The sequence below is a fragment of the Squalius cephalus genome (assembly GCF_949319135.1).
Source record: "Squalius cephalus genome assembly, chromosome: 10".
NCBI classification, from domain to species: domain Eukaryota; kingdom Metazoa; phylum Chordata; class Actinopteri; order Cypriniformes; family Leuciscidae; genus Squalius; species Squalius cephalus.
The window spans coordinates 5,417,002-5,433,688 of record NC_137131.1 but is presented as its reverse complement, the minus strand read 5'-3'; the positions used below and the strand labels follow the sequence as shown (position 1 = coordinate 5,433,688).

The 16,687-nt window shown below is 36.3% G+C and overlaps 1 long non-coding RNA gene across 1 annotated transcript in view; it reads right to left on the bottom strand.

Moving 5' to 3' along the window:
• The window catches only part of LOC307166511, a 42,282-nt gene that overhangs the window by 23,007 nt on the left and 2,588 nt on the right, over window positions 1-16,687 (bottom strand). Inside the window, exons 2-3 of the long non-coding RNA XR_013822641.1 lie at window positions 14,167-14,209; window positions 8,605-8,910 (exon numbers count right to left, since the gene is read on the bottom strand). This is a non-coding gene — a long non-coding RNA (uncharacterized lncRNA). The remainder of the gene's footprint in view (window positions 1-8,604; window positions 8,911-14,166; window positions 14,210-16,687) is intronic.

The window sequence follows — 16,687 nt, the reverse complement described above, 5'->3', positions numbered from 1 at the left end:
CTCATTAAACAGAATATAAATGCCTACAAAATTTAAATCAGTGGTTCCCAACTGGTTTTGCTTCATTAATCAGATTTTACACGTAACATCAAATTTGCTACTCATTGCAGAACCAAAATAGTTTATAATATATCATACAAAAGTAAACAAAAATGTCCTTAAAATCAAACCTGAGAATTATCAGTATTAGTAGTAATTAATATTAGAACTGCATAAGACCAACAATATGCAAAATGACTGACATAACCCACCAGTTCAGAATCAGCAAAATACCATTTTTAATATTTCCAACATTATAATTTTGTGTTTAACTGTTCAAATATTTGAACTTAAAAGTGCACCAAGTAATTTTTAGTTTGTTATGTTACTGTTGTGTTGTTCAATAGCTGATATGAAAGTGGTATTGGACTTACACCTCACATGATTGCAGCATCATGCAAAAGCGGAAAGACTTTTGAAGACTGATCCACCAATCGAAAAAGCCGCTGTTATCATGAAAAAAGTCAAGTGATCACCAACTCCCATGAAGCATTGCGAAAGATGTAATCGAGTCAGCCTGATTATGATCAGATAGCCTTGATATGCTATCAAACTTCTAATATTCTTTCATATTTTGAAATAAACTTAAAATGCATTGTTTCTTCATCCCTGTAGTCATTAGTTTTATTACTGTGTCGATTATGATTCAGTCACTTTACAAATTACCCTGTGATTTTGGTGAATAACTTTGGCAGATGAATCCCAGTCCAACAGGTGGTAAAGTGTAAAAGATTGAGAGTGAGTGAGTGAGTGAGAAAGAGAGAGAGAGAGAGAGAGAGAGAGAGAGAGAGAGAGAGAGAGAGAGAGAGAGAGAGAGAGAGAGAGAGAGAAGTAAGAAACTTTCCTGCTGAGGTTCAAATGGGTTAACTGACAAATGAAGACTGGTATTACTTTCATCCTGTTCGCATTCAAAAGAAAATTATTCAGTTACTTAAGCAGTTAAATCATTGTTCATGGCACCTCTGCAGAAAATGACACTCATTCAATTCAGTAATAGCACTTTAAACTGTGATGTTGACTCAGAGAAACCACAAATGCTGCATTCATCCCACCAACCCCTCCCACTCCAACACAACCCACTACACGCACTCCACCTGAGACTGTGTATCAGTTAAAGCACTTACACAAAGCTTTAGTCACTTCACCTGGGTCTGTACTGCACATGATGCTTGCCTGATTATGGCTACTCTAATAGAAATAAATATTTCTCTGTTGAGTACAGCTCCGTTTTAAAACCCAGAGAGATTCACAAGACACAGAAACACATAAACTGAAATAATTAATCAAACTAAAACTATTTAGAAATATTTTGGGGAAAAAAACTAATAAAAATGTCAAAAGCAGATAAAATGACTAAACCATAAACTAAAATTAGACTTTTAAAAATAAAAGCTAATTCAAAATAATGGTATGTAAATAATAAAAACATAGTAGATAAATAATACTAAAACAACACTGAAACTTGAGAGAGATTAAAAAAAGGAGAAAGAGAACATAATCCAAGCCGTTTTAGCTTAAATTGTACCCAGCGTTACTCGTCGTAATTGCATTTTTACTAGTAAGAATTCAATTAGAGAGCTCTACAATTCAATTCTTACTAGTAGCAATTACAATTAGAGAGCTCTACAATTCAATTCTTACTAGTAACAATTCCAATTAGAGAGCTCTACAAATGAATTTTTACTAGTCATATGTCTCCATTGACTTCCATTCATTTTTAATTACAGAGCTCTCTAATTGAATTTTTACTAGTAAAAAAAACGAATTAAAGATATGTATAATTGCAGAGCTCTGTAATTGAATTAAAGAGCTCTGCAACTGCATTCTTACTAGTAATAATTGAAATAGAGAGCTCTCTAATTGTAATTCTTACTAGTAACAATTCAATTGTAGACTAGTTTTTAATTGTTACTAGTAAGTTGTTACTAGTAAGAATTGAATTAGAGAGCTCTGTAAATGTAATTCTTCAATTGTTTTCAATTGTTACTAGTAAGAATTGAATTAGAGAGCTCTGTAAATGTAATTCTTCAATTGTTTTCAATTGTTACTAGTAAGAATTGAATTAGAGAGCTCTGTAAATGTAATTCTTCAATTGTTTTCAATTGTTACTAGTAAGAATTGAATTAGAGAGCTCTGTAAATGTAATTCTTACTAGTAATAATTGAATTGTAGAGCTCTCTTATTGAATTCTTACTAGTAAAAATGCAATTACGACGAGGAACGCTGGGTACAATTTAAAATAAAACGGCTTGCCATAGAAGATTGTTTTATTAACTATGGTAGCTTAAACATTACAACCACTCCTTGAGAAATGCAAATATTCGCCCACCTTTACTGCAGGGCTCTCTCTCTTTCTCTCTCATCACCTTCTCCCATTTGGAAATTTATCATCACCTATTCACACCCTCATGTCTTTCCTATGGGAAATTCTTGCTCTACCAAGGATACCAGTTAATCCAGTTGAATGTAATCCAACTAAATGATATGCACTTTGCTATTATCCAACGTGGAACTGGGAGAGGCGGCGGTTTATTGGTTTACTAAGGCCTAAGGGGTTAGTTATTTCACAAATGACATGAAATAACAGTAAGAGTATCCAAAAAACACACACAATGTGTGTGCGGAGCAGTACATGAATAGGTTTGGCATCTACAGGATTCTGCTGGTAAAACAAGCCCGTACAGCTCAGCACTGAATCACACATTCCTAATGGAGCTTGATCTGTGAGAATAAACTTTCACTCACTTTCTCACTTCCCGTGCACCAAACCTCATTCCCATTCTCGCTGTATCATCCTCTAGAGTTATGCATTCACATCAAACAGCACCATGGTAATATTATGGTACATGTCCAAAAATATGATATCATCATGTAAAAGATGTCAGTCCTTCAGAGGGACTTGTGTCCTCTCCTCTCCCAGCTGCTAGTATCCGTTTGACCCAGTGAATCATTTACTGCATACATTTGCCTTTCTACTGTTTATTTAAGCTGTTTATATGGTTAAGACGACTGCCCTATACATAATGTCTGATGATTCAGCCAGCACACTAACCCCAGCAGCCTCCATCCATGCTGAATAACTGTTACACCCTCACAATACTCAAACATTACTACATGAACAGAACTAGTGTTTTACACACTCTTAGAAAAAAGCTTCCATGGGGTTCTTGATTGAATTTTAAAGAACCCTTTATGCTAAAAAGGTTCTACATCAGGAGAAATGTCCTAAGTGACTGCATGTTCAGTGTCATTTCAGTTTATGAGCCGTTTAATTCATAAAATTGAACGTATTAAAAGTGAATTAAAATAAAATGAATTAATTAAAAACTAAATGCATTAAATGATCTCATGATGGAAACCCCTAAAAGGTTCTATATGCACCTGACAGAACCCTTTAAAGTTCTATATAGAACCTTTTCTTCTAAGATTACACTAGATTTGCAGGTCTATTCTGAGGGCCAGAGGACAGCAGGGTTAAACAATGCTAAATTCAAACAATAAATTGCAACTAACTTTATAATTGTGCAAAAATAACAAACACATTACAAAAATAAATACATACCATTAAAAAGTTTGGGGTCAGAAAGATTTCTTTTTAAAGAAATTAATACTTTTTTTTTCAGCAAGGATGCATGTATTGGATCAAAAGTGTCATAAAAAAAGACTAAATATTTCTATTTCAAATAAATGCTGTTCTTTCAAATCATGTGACACCGAAGACTGGAGTAATGATGCTGAAAATTCAGCTTTGCTGCACAGGAATACATTTTAAAAATATATTCAAATAGAAGATAGTTATTTTGAATAATGTTTTAAAATATTAATGTTTTTTTTTACTGTATTTTGATCAAATAAATGTAGTAAAAGCCTTTTAAAAGGAAAAAAATAATGCTAACTGATTGCTGTTGATGTTCAAGGCTTTGCATCCAATTAAAAGGTTGTGCAAACAGGTTGTGCAACAGGTTGTGCAACATCATCTCATCCTCCAAATCTATGAACAAAACTACATGTTAGAATGGTAAATAGCACTTCTGCTGTGGTTCATGCACTTACACAATTGTCAATTTTTCTATTACTACCGATTAGGCAATTGCAAATTATTGAACGGACCTATGCAGTGAATGGCAATGTGTCATATTTAAAGTCATCACTTATGCATGATAAACATTATTAATTTGAAATTTAGCATGTTTTATAATATGTCATTGCTTTGCACACTGATTTGAGACTTCCCCATTTAAGCAAATGTGAGCTGTACTTCCATAGAAAACCAAGACAGCCGTCGAGTGAACTGACTCAACACAACATTCACTGAGAGTTGTTAAACTCAAGTTTAGCGGCTTCAAGATTTGTTTACTTTAGTTAAACAATGAAAGCTGTCAATCTTAGACAGATATGGATGTAAATTCATGTGCAGGATATTCAAAGCACTTACTCAGCACTGTTAAAAGAAATGACTGTTTACATACTTCATTAAACCACAGTAGTGAGCTGTTATTGTCTGCTTTCTGCATGCCTGACTCTTAAAGGAACAGTTCACAAAATTAAACATCTTTCATCATCTACACACCCCCACGTCGCCCCAAACCTGTTTGATTTGTTCATTTCTTGGGTAAATGAAATGAACAAAATGTTCTGCAGAATGTCCAAGCGGTTGAAATGGATTTGTATTGAAAAATAAGTCTAGATATTGACTAAGCACTGCAGGGGTCTTAACAACTACAGAAAAAAATTGTTTACATCAGTGTTGTTATGGTTAAATAAAATTAAAAATCAGTATTTGAAATAATTCTACATTTCTGCTGCAGAGCAAGTACAGGACTTGATACTGCCAATACACATACACAATACGCCAGGGGTGCCCAATCCTACTCCTGCCGAGCGACTGTCCTGCACAGTTCATCTCCAACCCTAATCAAACACACCTGAAGCAACAATTAACGTCTTCAGGATCCCTTGAAAATTAAAGGCAGGTTTGTTTGATTAGGGTTGGAGATGAACTGTGCAGGACAGTCGATCGGCAGGAGTAGGATTGGGCACCCCTGGTGTACATGAACTAACCATAGTAGATCTATACAGGTGGAGCTGGAGAAGGTGGAGGGATCCTGAAAGCACACTGCAAATTGCTACATCATACGCTGACCAAGTATTTGAAAGTTGAGCAGCGAGCTCATTGGCTGTTGATACAGCAGGAAACAATCAGCTGTGCGATGTGATTGCAAGAAGATTGAGTTTGATCAGCCTGTGCTATCTAAAGTTTCATGACAGAACTTTGCATAAATTAAAATGTATAAAATATAAATTAAGAGCTAATTCAAAATTATAAATAATAATAATAACACTAAAATAACACTGCTTGATTTTATATTATACTAAAGATACAAAAATTCTTGCTTTTTAATCAATCAGTGTACGCAAAGTAAGCCAAGATGTTTACTAAAGTAACCATAATGCTAATACTTCATCATAGAGAATGTAGCGTGAACTTTTAACTTGAGCCAGCAAGTAAACACCTAAAACATTTTCACATTATCACTATTTCTTTTTTAGAATGTTTAAAAACGTACTATTATGACAAAATGAGGATCATGCCACATTTTACAGCCATTTATGAACTTTATGATTAACCAGACAAGTAATGATTGACATAACACCCTCATACACTGTGAGAGAGGGAAGGTGTTAGTATGGCATGTCTAATAGAGCTCTGGACTTTGAAGAAGCCGGCAGCCAATCAACTACACAGGCCAGTCAGATACGTAATCTGGCCTATCTCACAACACGACTCAGAATAGCTCCAGCATGATGGGAAAATATGTCCTCATACACACATGCATATGTGAATGATTGAGCGACAGAGAGACTCCATGTTTAGCGAACAACTCTAGTGTGAGCCAACAGCATGTAATATAAACCAAATGACCTGCTTCTGCCACCATCTATCTCAACTTCGGTCCTGGAGGGCCACTGTCCTACAGAGTTTAGCTTCAACCCTAATCAAACACACCTGAACAAACTAATCAAGGTCCTCAGGATTACTAGAAAATTACAGGCAGGTGATTTTTTTCAGGGTTGGGGCTAAACTCTGTAGGACAGTGGCCCTCCAGGACCGAAGTTGCCCATCCCTGATCTATCTGATCCGCAGAGTTAAATGAGTCTGTAGTTAAAGCAGTGATCTCAAACTCAATTCCTGGAGGGCCACAGCTCTGCACAGTTTTGCTCCAACCCTAATCAAACACACCTGATCCAGCTAATCAAGGTCTTCAGGATTACTAGAAACTTCCTTGCAGGTGTGAGTTGGAGCTGGTTGGAGCTAAACTGTGCAGAACTCCAGGAATTGAGTTTGAGATCACTGAGTTAAAGGAACACTAGACGACATTCATTAGACCCCATTTAGATCTGATGTTTTAAATCTACTGGTTGCTCTTTTTCATAAAATTACAACAAATGGCACAAAAATGCACCAAAGCAGGGGTACATATACTATTCTGAGCATTATAACAGAGTGAAATTTAAGTCACTGAAAATCTGACCAAACTCTCCTTTGAAATCTCATGAAAGAAATTCCAATGCTTCATTTGTGAAAAAACTTTTTAAACCTATCCAATAAGTTGGTTTGTTCTAGTTAATCTTGTCTAAAAATGCTCTGAAAGTTTAGTTCACAAACCAGTTCAATTGACTGACTCAGTTAACAGCTCACTGGAGGGGACGATTATCAGTGAAAACCAGTGAACTACTTTTATGACACTTTACACATTTTTCAACAACAGTCCCTGTTCTTGTTATGTAAATGATGACAGAATGATTTTTTAGGTAACCTGATAGTCATATTCATAGTTATGCAAACTCAGCGAATGACTATGATGTAGGTCAGTCATCACACCGGCTATGATAAAAGTGTCAGTGTTGTTTACCAGCTCTCTGACTTGATAACAGATCATGAAGGGCTAGAATGAGACTGAGTGATGTCATTGGTCAGAGTTTGATATCTGTTGAATTAACCAACATGATAAGGTCAACAGATGCACTTTCTCACATGATGGCATACGGTAGTTGTGTAATGGTAACTAGAGCAGTGATCTCAAACTCAATTCCTGGAGGGCCACAGCTCTGCACAGTTTAGCTCCAACCAGCTCCAACTCACACCTGCAAGGAAGTTTCTAGTAATCCTGAAGACCTTGATTAGCTGGATCAGGTGTGTTTGATTAGGGTTGGAGCAAAACTGTGCAGAGCTGTGGCCCTCCAGGAATTGAGTTTGAGATCACTGACCTAGAGTGTGTGTATTACAGCGGTAACAGTACATTTCCCTTCATTTTTTAGCTAGCTGTTATCACATACATGAACAAACACTGTCTGGTATTCTCTCAGTTTTCATCATGGCGTTCTACCGATAAAGGTTCATTTTCAATTGATGAAGTGACATGTCCCTTGCAGTGTCTCTCTGACATTGGTGTGGCCATTGATCGTGTTATTGGTACATGACATTCACCAAACATGGTACAAAAGTCAGGACAGAATGACCATTAAACAATGACCTACTTTGATGTGTTTTAGTATGGCATGGAAATAGGGTCAATAAACTTGTTTTGGGTTATAAGGCTACAGATTGTTTTTTGAAAGAAATCAATATTTTTTGATTCAGCAAAGAAGTGACAACAAGGACTTTTACACTGTTACAAAGGAAATCAATGTCAAATAAGTGCTGTTCTATTACATTTTCAGCTTTGCCATCACACGAATAACTTACATGTACTGAAAAAAGAAAACAGTTCTTATAAATTGTAATAATATTTCACAATATTACTGTTTTTACTCTATTTTTGATTAATTAATGCCGCCTTGGTGAGCTGCATTCATTTTCTCATTAATTTCAGACTTTTCAAAAATATTCAAAATTCAAAATTAATTTTTTTTCATACATATAGTGTTGATGTAAATGATATGGTTCAAATATTTGGTAGTGCATTATTAGTAAATATTGAGTAAGATAATTATTTAAATTTAGCAACAATTATCTTAATCTTACCACTTATCTTACTCAATATTAACTCATAATGCACTACAAATATTTGAAAATGCACATTTATTCATTCACATGGATGTTGGTAGATGTTGGAACTAAATGCTCTGATGCTAATCATGTAAAATGGACTGATATCGGCCAATTAATCAGCATGCACGTTTATATATGAGTCTCTCTAATTATAAAAGAAACCAAAATGTAACATTCTTTGCTTTGAACTTGGTAAAAGAACAAATAAACCTCATTTTCCATTGAGCTCTGACAGGAAGAGCTGTGTTGAGGTTTAGCATTAGAAAGCTGTAAGCAAAGAAAATGCATCAGCAAAAAGCTTTTCTGACGATCTGAAATACTTTAATAATGTTCCCAGTTCTTTCTGAGATTTAAATTAAACCAAAGCTCACGATTTGACGGAAACCGCTCTCTGTGTACGCTTTGGTAACATGCAGAGTAGGGTGTACAAAACCTTTCAACCGCCCATGAAGTTTTCACTGCCTTTGCTTTAAATTCCAGTGTGAGAGCGTGCATGCGTGTGGCATACGTACATGTTTGTGTGGGGCGGCTGTGTGGCCTGTGAGCGACAGCTTTTCCATTCTTTCACCCGAGTCAGGGAGGAGTGTGTGTCAGTGTGATTACAGACTACGCAGTATCCTTCCTCCCCCTCGGTGAGCTTCACATACTGTGGTCTCAGAGGCCTTCCGAGGATCTTCACTAACTGTGTTCCATCATGACCCTTTAAGCCCAGACTTAGATGAGTGTGCAGACACACATGTTGTGCATTATGCGAACTCACACACAGTGCACAACAGGCACTTTGAGTTCCCCGGAGAATGTACGTGCCGCTCTGATACCTGTAAAGCAGAAACACATACAGTCTTCCATTAAAACACACATACTCCTCCTTGTAATTCCAGATGATTCTGCACTTTTTGAAACTCATATTTTCCACACATTTTTAAAGGGAAAGTGTGTCTGCAGCACCAAACTTAATTATAAAAATAACCGTATTCGTGTTTTCCGAAGAAAACTTTAGATGTGTTTGCTCGTGCACAACTTGCCATCACTATGCCATCACTATGCGGTTGCCAAGATGTTCTTGTTGGTTGCTAGGGCATTGCTAAGCTCTTCCAGGTGGGTTCTCACCAAATCATAAAATTCTGGTCTCTAGAAATAGCTTGACTCCCTTTCGAGGCATTTTTATCCCATTTATCATCTTTCAAAAAATGTTTACAACTTTAAAAAAATGCTTAGTATTAGTTATTTTAACAAACTTTGGTGCATAACCATTGACCCTGCAACATGCACATGCAAGCACCACTCACATCTTCTTCTTAAAAATTTGACAATCATATATATATATATTATTATATATATACACAGTACCAGTCAAAAGTTTGGAAACACTACTATTTTTAATGTTTTTGAAAGAAGTCTCTTATGCTCATCAAGCCTGCAGTTAAAAAAAACAAAAAAACAACAAAAAAACACTAATATTATGAAATATTATTACAATTTAAAATAATGGTTCTCTTTTTTAATATACTTTAAAATGTAATTTATTTTTGTGATGCAAAGCTGAATTTTCATCAGCAAGTACTCCAGTCTTTGGTGTCTTATGATCCTTCAGAAATCATTCTAATATGATGATTTGATACTCAGTTATTATCAATGATGGAAACAGTTGTGCTGTTTAATATATATTTTTGGAATACTTTTTCAGGATTCATTGATGAGTAAAACGTTAACAGCATGTATTCATAAAAACAGCATTTATTCAAAATAAAAACATTTCTAACAATATAAATCGTTACCATCACCTTTTATCAATTTAACGCATCCTTGTTGAATTAAAGTACTAATTTCTTTAAAAAAAATAGTTATTGTTCCCAAACTTTTGAACGGTAGTGTATATTGTTACAAAAGATTTCTATTCTAAATAAATACAGTTCTTTTTAACTTTTTATTCATCAAATAATCCTGAAAAAAAGTATCTCAGGTTATAAAAAAAATATTAAGCAGCACAACTGTTTCCAACATTGATCATAAATCATCATATTAGAATGATTTCTGAAGGATCATAAGACACCAAAGACTGGAGTACTTGCTGATGAAAATTCAGTTTTGCATCACAAAAATAAATTACATTTTAAAGTATATTAAAAAAGAGAACCATTATTTTAAATTGTAATAATATTTCATAATATTACTGTTTTTTTTTGTTTTTTGTTTTTTTTAACTGCAGACTTGATGAGCATAAGAGACTTCTTTCAAAAACATTAAAAATAGTAATGTTTCCAAACTTTTGACTGGTACTGTATATATATATATATATATATATATATATATATATATATATATATATATATATATATATATATATATATATATATATATATATATATATATTTATTTATGAATATATATGAATATATATATATATATATATATATATATATATATGCGCATTGCACATTCTCTCTAAATCTCTGTCCACCCAGATGTTCTCTTTAGTTGTCATCAAGCCAACCACCATTTGCAGCAAAAAGCCCTTATACGGGTTTCTCTGTATGCTACGCTAATGACAACTGTTAGAAAGATCAGATGTCTCAGACACGTTGCATTACACTGTGAGAGAGAGAGAGAGAGAGAGAGAGAGAGAGAGAGAGAGAGAGAGAGAGAGAGGAAGTGGATGACAGAAAAGATAAAAATGGGTTAGTTAAAGGTACAGTTTTCTTTTTTTTCTTTTTTTTAAAGAGTAGTGACGTTACTTATTGGAAAGAGGAGGGTCTTCGAAGTCACACCTGGGAGTTCACACGTGCAGCACACAGCGAGAGCGTGGTGGGGGTATTGATGGAACTGTCAGTCATAAATGGGTGGGATCAAGTGGAGGATCTTGGGAAGGGGGTGTTAAGGCATCTTTCGACTCGCATTCGTAATGTGAGAAGGGGGAGGTGGGTTTTTCTGGGTAAACGAAGAGACTACTCGAGTTCTTCCGTGGAAATGTGACACGTTGACTGTTGACAGAGCCAACGGTACTGCAGTGTGCTTCTGTTTGCTAAAGCTGTTTGACTTTGGAGATACTGCCAAAGCTGCAACCCCATTCATGCTGTCTCACGACTGGATTTACTACACAGTGAGCGAGAGGCCCATGCTGCCCGTTTCAAATCCTCATCCGTAGTCTAAACACTTCTTTCTGGAATTCCGCAACACACATAGTTCTGAACTCAGTTCAGCTTTAGACTGTAGCACACTTTACGAAAACGTTTCTTTTTATGCACAATAAAAAGACAAAAGACCTCTATCTATACTAACTGTCTGACCGGATGTGCGGTGAACCACTGCTGACGAAACACTTAACTGTCCAACTTAGTTTTCAAACGGAAAGGGAGAAAAAGAACAGCCAGCACAATACAGCCGGCATGCTTCCTCATTCTAACCCTGTGCTTCTCACTCTCTCAACTTCCCTCTAAAGGAGTCTTTCTGTGAGGAATGCGATTGGAAGACTGCCAGTGTTTTTGCATAGTGCGGGAACAGGCCCTCCCTTTGACAGAACTGTATGCCATTGTAGTATTCTCTTCCAGCTGCCGCACCGTGCCACGATTGGCTGACGTTTCGCGCGCTTCCCCTCTCTCACAGCAGAGTAGGAGAGAACAAAAGGTCAACGAGTCCACAGTGCTGAGGACTCACGTGATACTCCATCTTACTCTCTTGCTGGCTCACTAACACTTGTTCCAGAAGCATCCACCAATGAGCCTACTTTTTTCTCTCTGTCATACAAAAGCATACAGGTTTGATATGTTACTGTTCATGGACAAGGACAGACAGACAGACAGACAGATATGGATGGATTTGATGGATGGAGAAACAGAACAATAGAATGAAAGACAGAATCACAGACAGACAGACAGATAGAGCAACAGAATGAAAGACAATGACAGAAAGATATATAGAAAGACAGACAGATAGATAGAGCAATAGAATGAAAGACAAAGACAGACAAAGACAGACATATAGATAGATAGATAGATAGATAGATAGATAGATAGATAGATAGATAGATAGATAGATAGATAGATAGATAGATAGATAGATAGATAGATAGATAGATAGATAGATAGATAGATAGATAGATAGATAGATAGATTCTCAGAAAAAAGGTACAAAAGCTGTCACTGTGGCGGTACCTTTTCAAAAGGTACACCTTTGTACCTAAAAAGTGCATATTAGTCCCTCAAAGGTACATATTGGTACCAAAAGTGTACATATTAGTACCTAAATGGTACATATTAGAACCCTTTTGAGGGGTACTGTCCCAGTGACAGCTTTTGTACCTTTTTTTCTGAGAGTGTAGATAGAGCAACAGAATGAAAAACAGAATGACAGACAGATTCAGACAGACAGAACGATGGATGGATGGATGGATGGATGGATGGATGGATGGGCTAGAGCTGAACTGAAGATAACTAGTAAAGAGCCAAAGCTGGAGTTTCTACCTGTGTGGGAAACCTGTTTTCAGGATCACAAAATAACACACTCCTGACTAACATTACAGGGGCCTCTAGTGGTTAAACGGCACCATGACGACGAACGGCTATTATTTTACAGTACATTCACTGACTGCCAGTGCCAGTGTCTATTAAAGGACCTTTATATTTCAGGCTTCATTGTGAAGATGTTGTTTGAAGTCTGAGAGGGAACATGCAACTCAATGAGCACTGAGAGGTGGTGAGGGCTCCTGGGGATCTGCCAAACTTCATTACCTCAGCATGACACACACACACACACACACACACACACACACACACAGAGTCCATGTGGCACTGACTAACAGCATCGGAGTGTGTGGCACTGTAATTGAACACACAGAACGGCCTCCTTATTCACGTGGCACAGGCTCCGTCACCATGGTTACCAGGACACTAGATACAAGGCCAGCTGCGTTTTGGCGGGAAAACTCCCTCAGAAAAACAAAGCTTTTGTGTACTTTAATATTCTTTGTACTGAAAAGAGGCGAAGAGAATATCTGATTTCGTCTCTGAGAAGGAAGCAAACAAGACAAGACTTTCACAAATTGTTTGTAATATGCAAAAAGTTTCTTATAAAGTTCATTGTTAGAAAAAAAAAAATACTGTGGTGATACCATGGTATAGTGATTGTATCAGATGGTAATGCCATGGTGCTTTGATACCATGCACTTACAATAGAGTACCATGGTAACAATTTTGGACATTTACCATAATAGTACTATGGTGTTATGGTATTTGTGAACATACCATGGAGGACAATATATAAACCATGACACATGAATTTCATTACCATGGTATATTTTTTAAAGTACTATAGTACTGCCATCTGATACTATCACTGCATCAAGGTGTGGTATGTTTTTGTAAGTGGTACTATGTCCAAAAACTTACGCAATACTGCAGAACTTTGAAATGGCACTAAAATCATATACCATGATGTGATACTCCATGGCACTTCCCAGAAAACATATTTTGTAAGTGTGGTAAGTTAAATATTTTGTGATGTAATTGTGTAACTAAGAAATTTAATTAAAAATAATTTACGGCCACAGTGTGTTACAACGAGAAACACATGAAATGAATCAGGCGTTATCTCAATTTGAGAAATTGTTAAAGCAATTTTTAGGAAGGGTGTAATAAAACACACTCCACTGACAAACTGTCAAACCGCCTTTTTAAAACTGGGATAAAGTCCAAGAGCTGTTAGTCACATGACACTGCTTACCACAATATCTAGGGGACATTTAACCGATTCATACTTCAAACATAACTGTGGATACTTATTAACTCATTTATTGTACAGTATGTGTAATAACACAGATAGACACAGCAGAGTTTGTGTTGAATAAGTTAGCAAACAGAAACTGTGTGCAAGGCTCAAAGAATTAGTAAATCTAACCGTTAGGGCCATAAAAGCATTTCCTCCCTTTATGTGTCGATTGCAACAGATGCTTCGGGGTAAGGTGGGGGGTAAACTCTCATTCATAAAGACATAATTCTCAGTTTATGACCAGGCGCTCATTACAAAGACTTATAGAGATAGTCTATCAAAGAATGAAACTTCTGTCATCATTTACTCACTGTCATCTCATGACTTGTCCCAAACAGTCTGACCTTCTTTCCTCTGTGGAAAACAAAAGGAGAAAATATGAAATGCAATTATAATTTCCATGCAATTATAAGCAATGAAAAAGCACTATAAAACGTGAGAAACACACTGAAATGTATGTCTGGTTCTGTGGACTGGATCAATCAATTCACTGAAAACTCCCAAAAGAACACAAGAAAGACATCGCTACTCTTATGAAGGGTGGATGTCAGATAAACATGTTTCTCATACAAAGATATCACATGACTTCAGAAGATGCACAAGTTATATGGACCGCTTTTGTGGCACTTTTGCATTGTTTTTGAAGCTTCACAGGATTGCAGAAATACACAAACTAGCATTATATAGTCACTTTATTCTACACACAAGTCTCCCCATGTCATAACATGTTTTTAGCATGAACTTTTTAATGGAGTGGCCAGAGGGGCATAGTAAAAATCCTACAGTGGCACTAAAACATACTCTGGAAAAAAGTGGTAGCCTGCAATTATAATTTCAAGGATCTATTTCACTTGATCTAAACCACAAAAATACTTTCTTTGATGTAATTTGTCAGGTTGATATACTCAGATAAAATTACATTTTGATTACACTGTTTTACAGTTCTGTTTCGCATATACATACTATATACTTATTGTAATAATTACAATATCTGGGTAAAAACTAGGTACCTAACTAACCTTGAATAAAACGGTGAAATATGTTGTTTACAAGATTACTTGTCATCATGGGCTTGGTGGATGGACTTGACCAACCAGCCCCTTTGGAGGCGCCACTGATAATGTATTTCCCTAGCAACATAACCAAGTGTGAGAGAAGTCACCCACAAATTAGATTCGGACGCCTCATGATGCCCTCACACTCACACGTACAAACACACAAACATGGAAGTGTTCACAGAAACAAGGATGGAAAGTAGCACTACAGTGACTCAAGTGACGTCAAACACTCAACAACAGCTTTCTAAATTTAAGTATTCATGACATGCTTACATGCAGTACCATTCATTCAAAGGCTTGGGACCAGTTAGACTTCTTATGTTAAATGGATAGTTCACCCAAAATTTTTAATTCTGACGTTAATTATTCACCATCGTGTTGTTCCAAACCCGTAAGACTTTCGTTCATCTTCGGAACACAAATGAGGATCTTTTTGATGAAATCTGAGAGCTTTCTGTCCCTCCATTGACAGCTACGCAACTGACACTTTGACACTTCAAAAAGTTCATAAAAAGATTGTAAAACTAATCCAAATTTTCTGAAGAGACTCGTATATGATGAACAGATTTACTTTAGGCTTTTATTTACATATTAACATCGATCAGAAAACAAACAGAAGCTCAACCGAACCTGATTGACACGCAACAATAAATCTCATTGGTTCTTGCTGAAGCTCAAACAAATGCGTAACACGAGAATGAACCTCATTGGTTCTTGCTGAAGCTCAAATGTGATGCGCAACACGAGAATGAACCTCATTGGTTCTTGCTGAAGCTCAAATGTGATGCGTAACACGAGAATGAACCTCATTGGTTCTTGCTGAAGCTCAAACACGCTGCGTAACATGAGAATGAACCTCATTGGTTCTTGCTGAAGCTCAAACACGCTGCGTAACACGAGAATGAACCTCATTGGTTCTTGCTGAAGCTCAAACATGCTGCGTAACATGAGAATGAACCTCATTGGTTCTTGCTGAAGCTCAAACATGCTGCGTAACATGAGAATGAACCTCATTGGTTCTTGCTGAAGCTCAAACACGCTGCGTAACATGAGAATGAACCTCATTGGTTCTTGCTGAAGCTCAAACACGCTGCGTAACATGAGAATGAACCTCATTGGTTCTTGCTGAAGCTCAAACACGCTGCGCAACACGAGAATGAACCTCATTGGTTCTTGCTGAAGCTCAAATGTGATGCGTAACACGAGAATGAACCTCATTGGTTTTCGCACGTCACGCGAACATCATTGAGCTTCCGTTTATCACAACTGATGAGCGAGTTGATGAATGTTTATATGTGAATAAAAGCTTAGATTCAATCTGTTATCATATAAAGCGATCGAGTCTCTTCAGAAAATTTGGACTAAACCGCTCAATTCTTAGTTTTACGATCTCTTCATGAACTTTTTGAAGTGTCAGAGTGGTAGTTGCACAAGTAGTTTGTGCTCCGAAGATGAATGAAAGTCTTACAGGTTTGGAACGACATGAAGAATTTTCACTTTTGGGTGAACTATCCCTTTAAGAAATTAATACATTTATTCAGAAAGAATTAGATTGATCAATAGTGACAGTAAAGGCATTTATAATGTTACAAAAGATGAACAAACTGACTTTTGAACTTTCTATTCATCAAAGAATCCTGAAAAAAGTGAAAGTTTCCACAGAAATATTAAGCAGTACAGTTGTTTTCATAACTTTTGAAAGGGATTATTATTTGCTATATGCAGTTACCTGCGGAAGTCAAAACTATCAGAATTGAATTTTCTAAAATTCTTA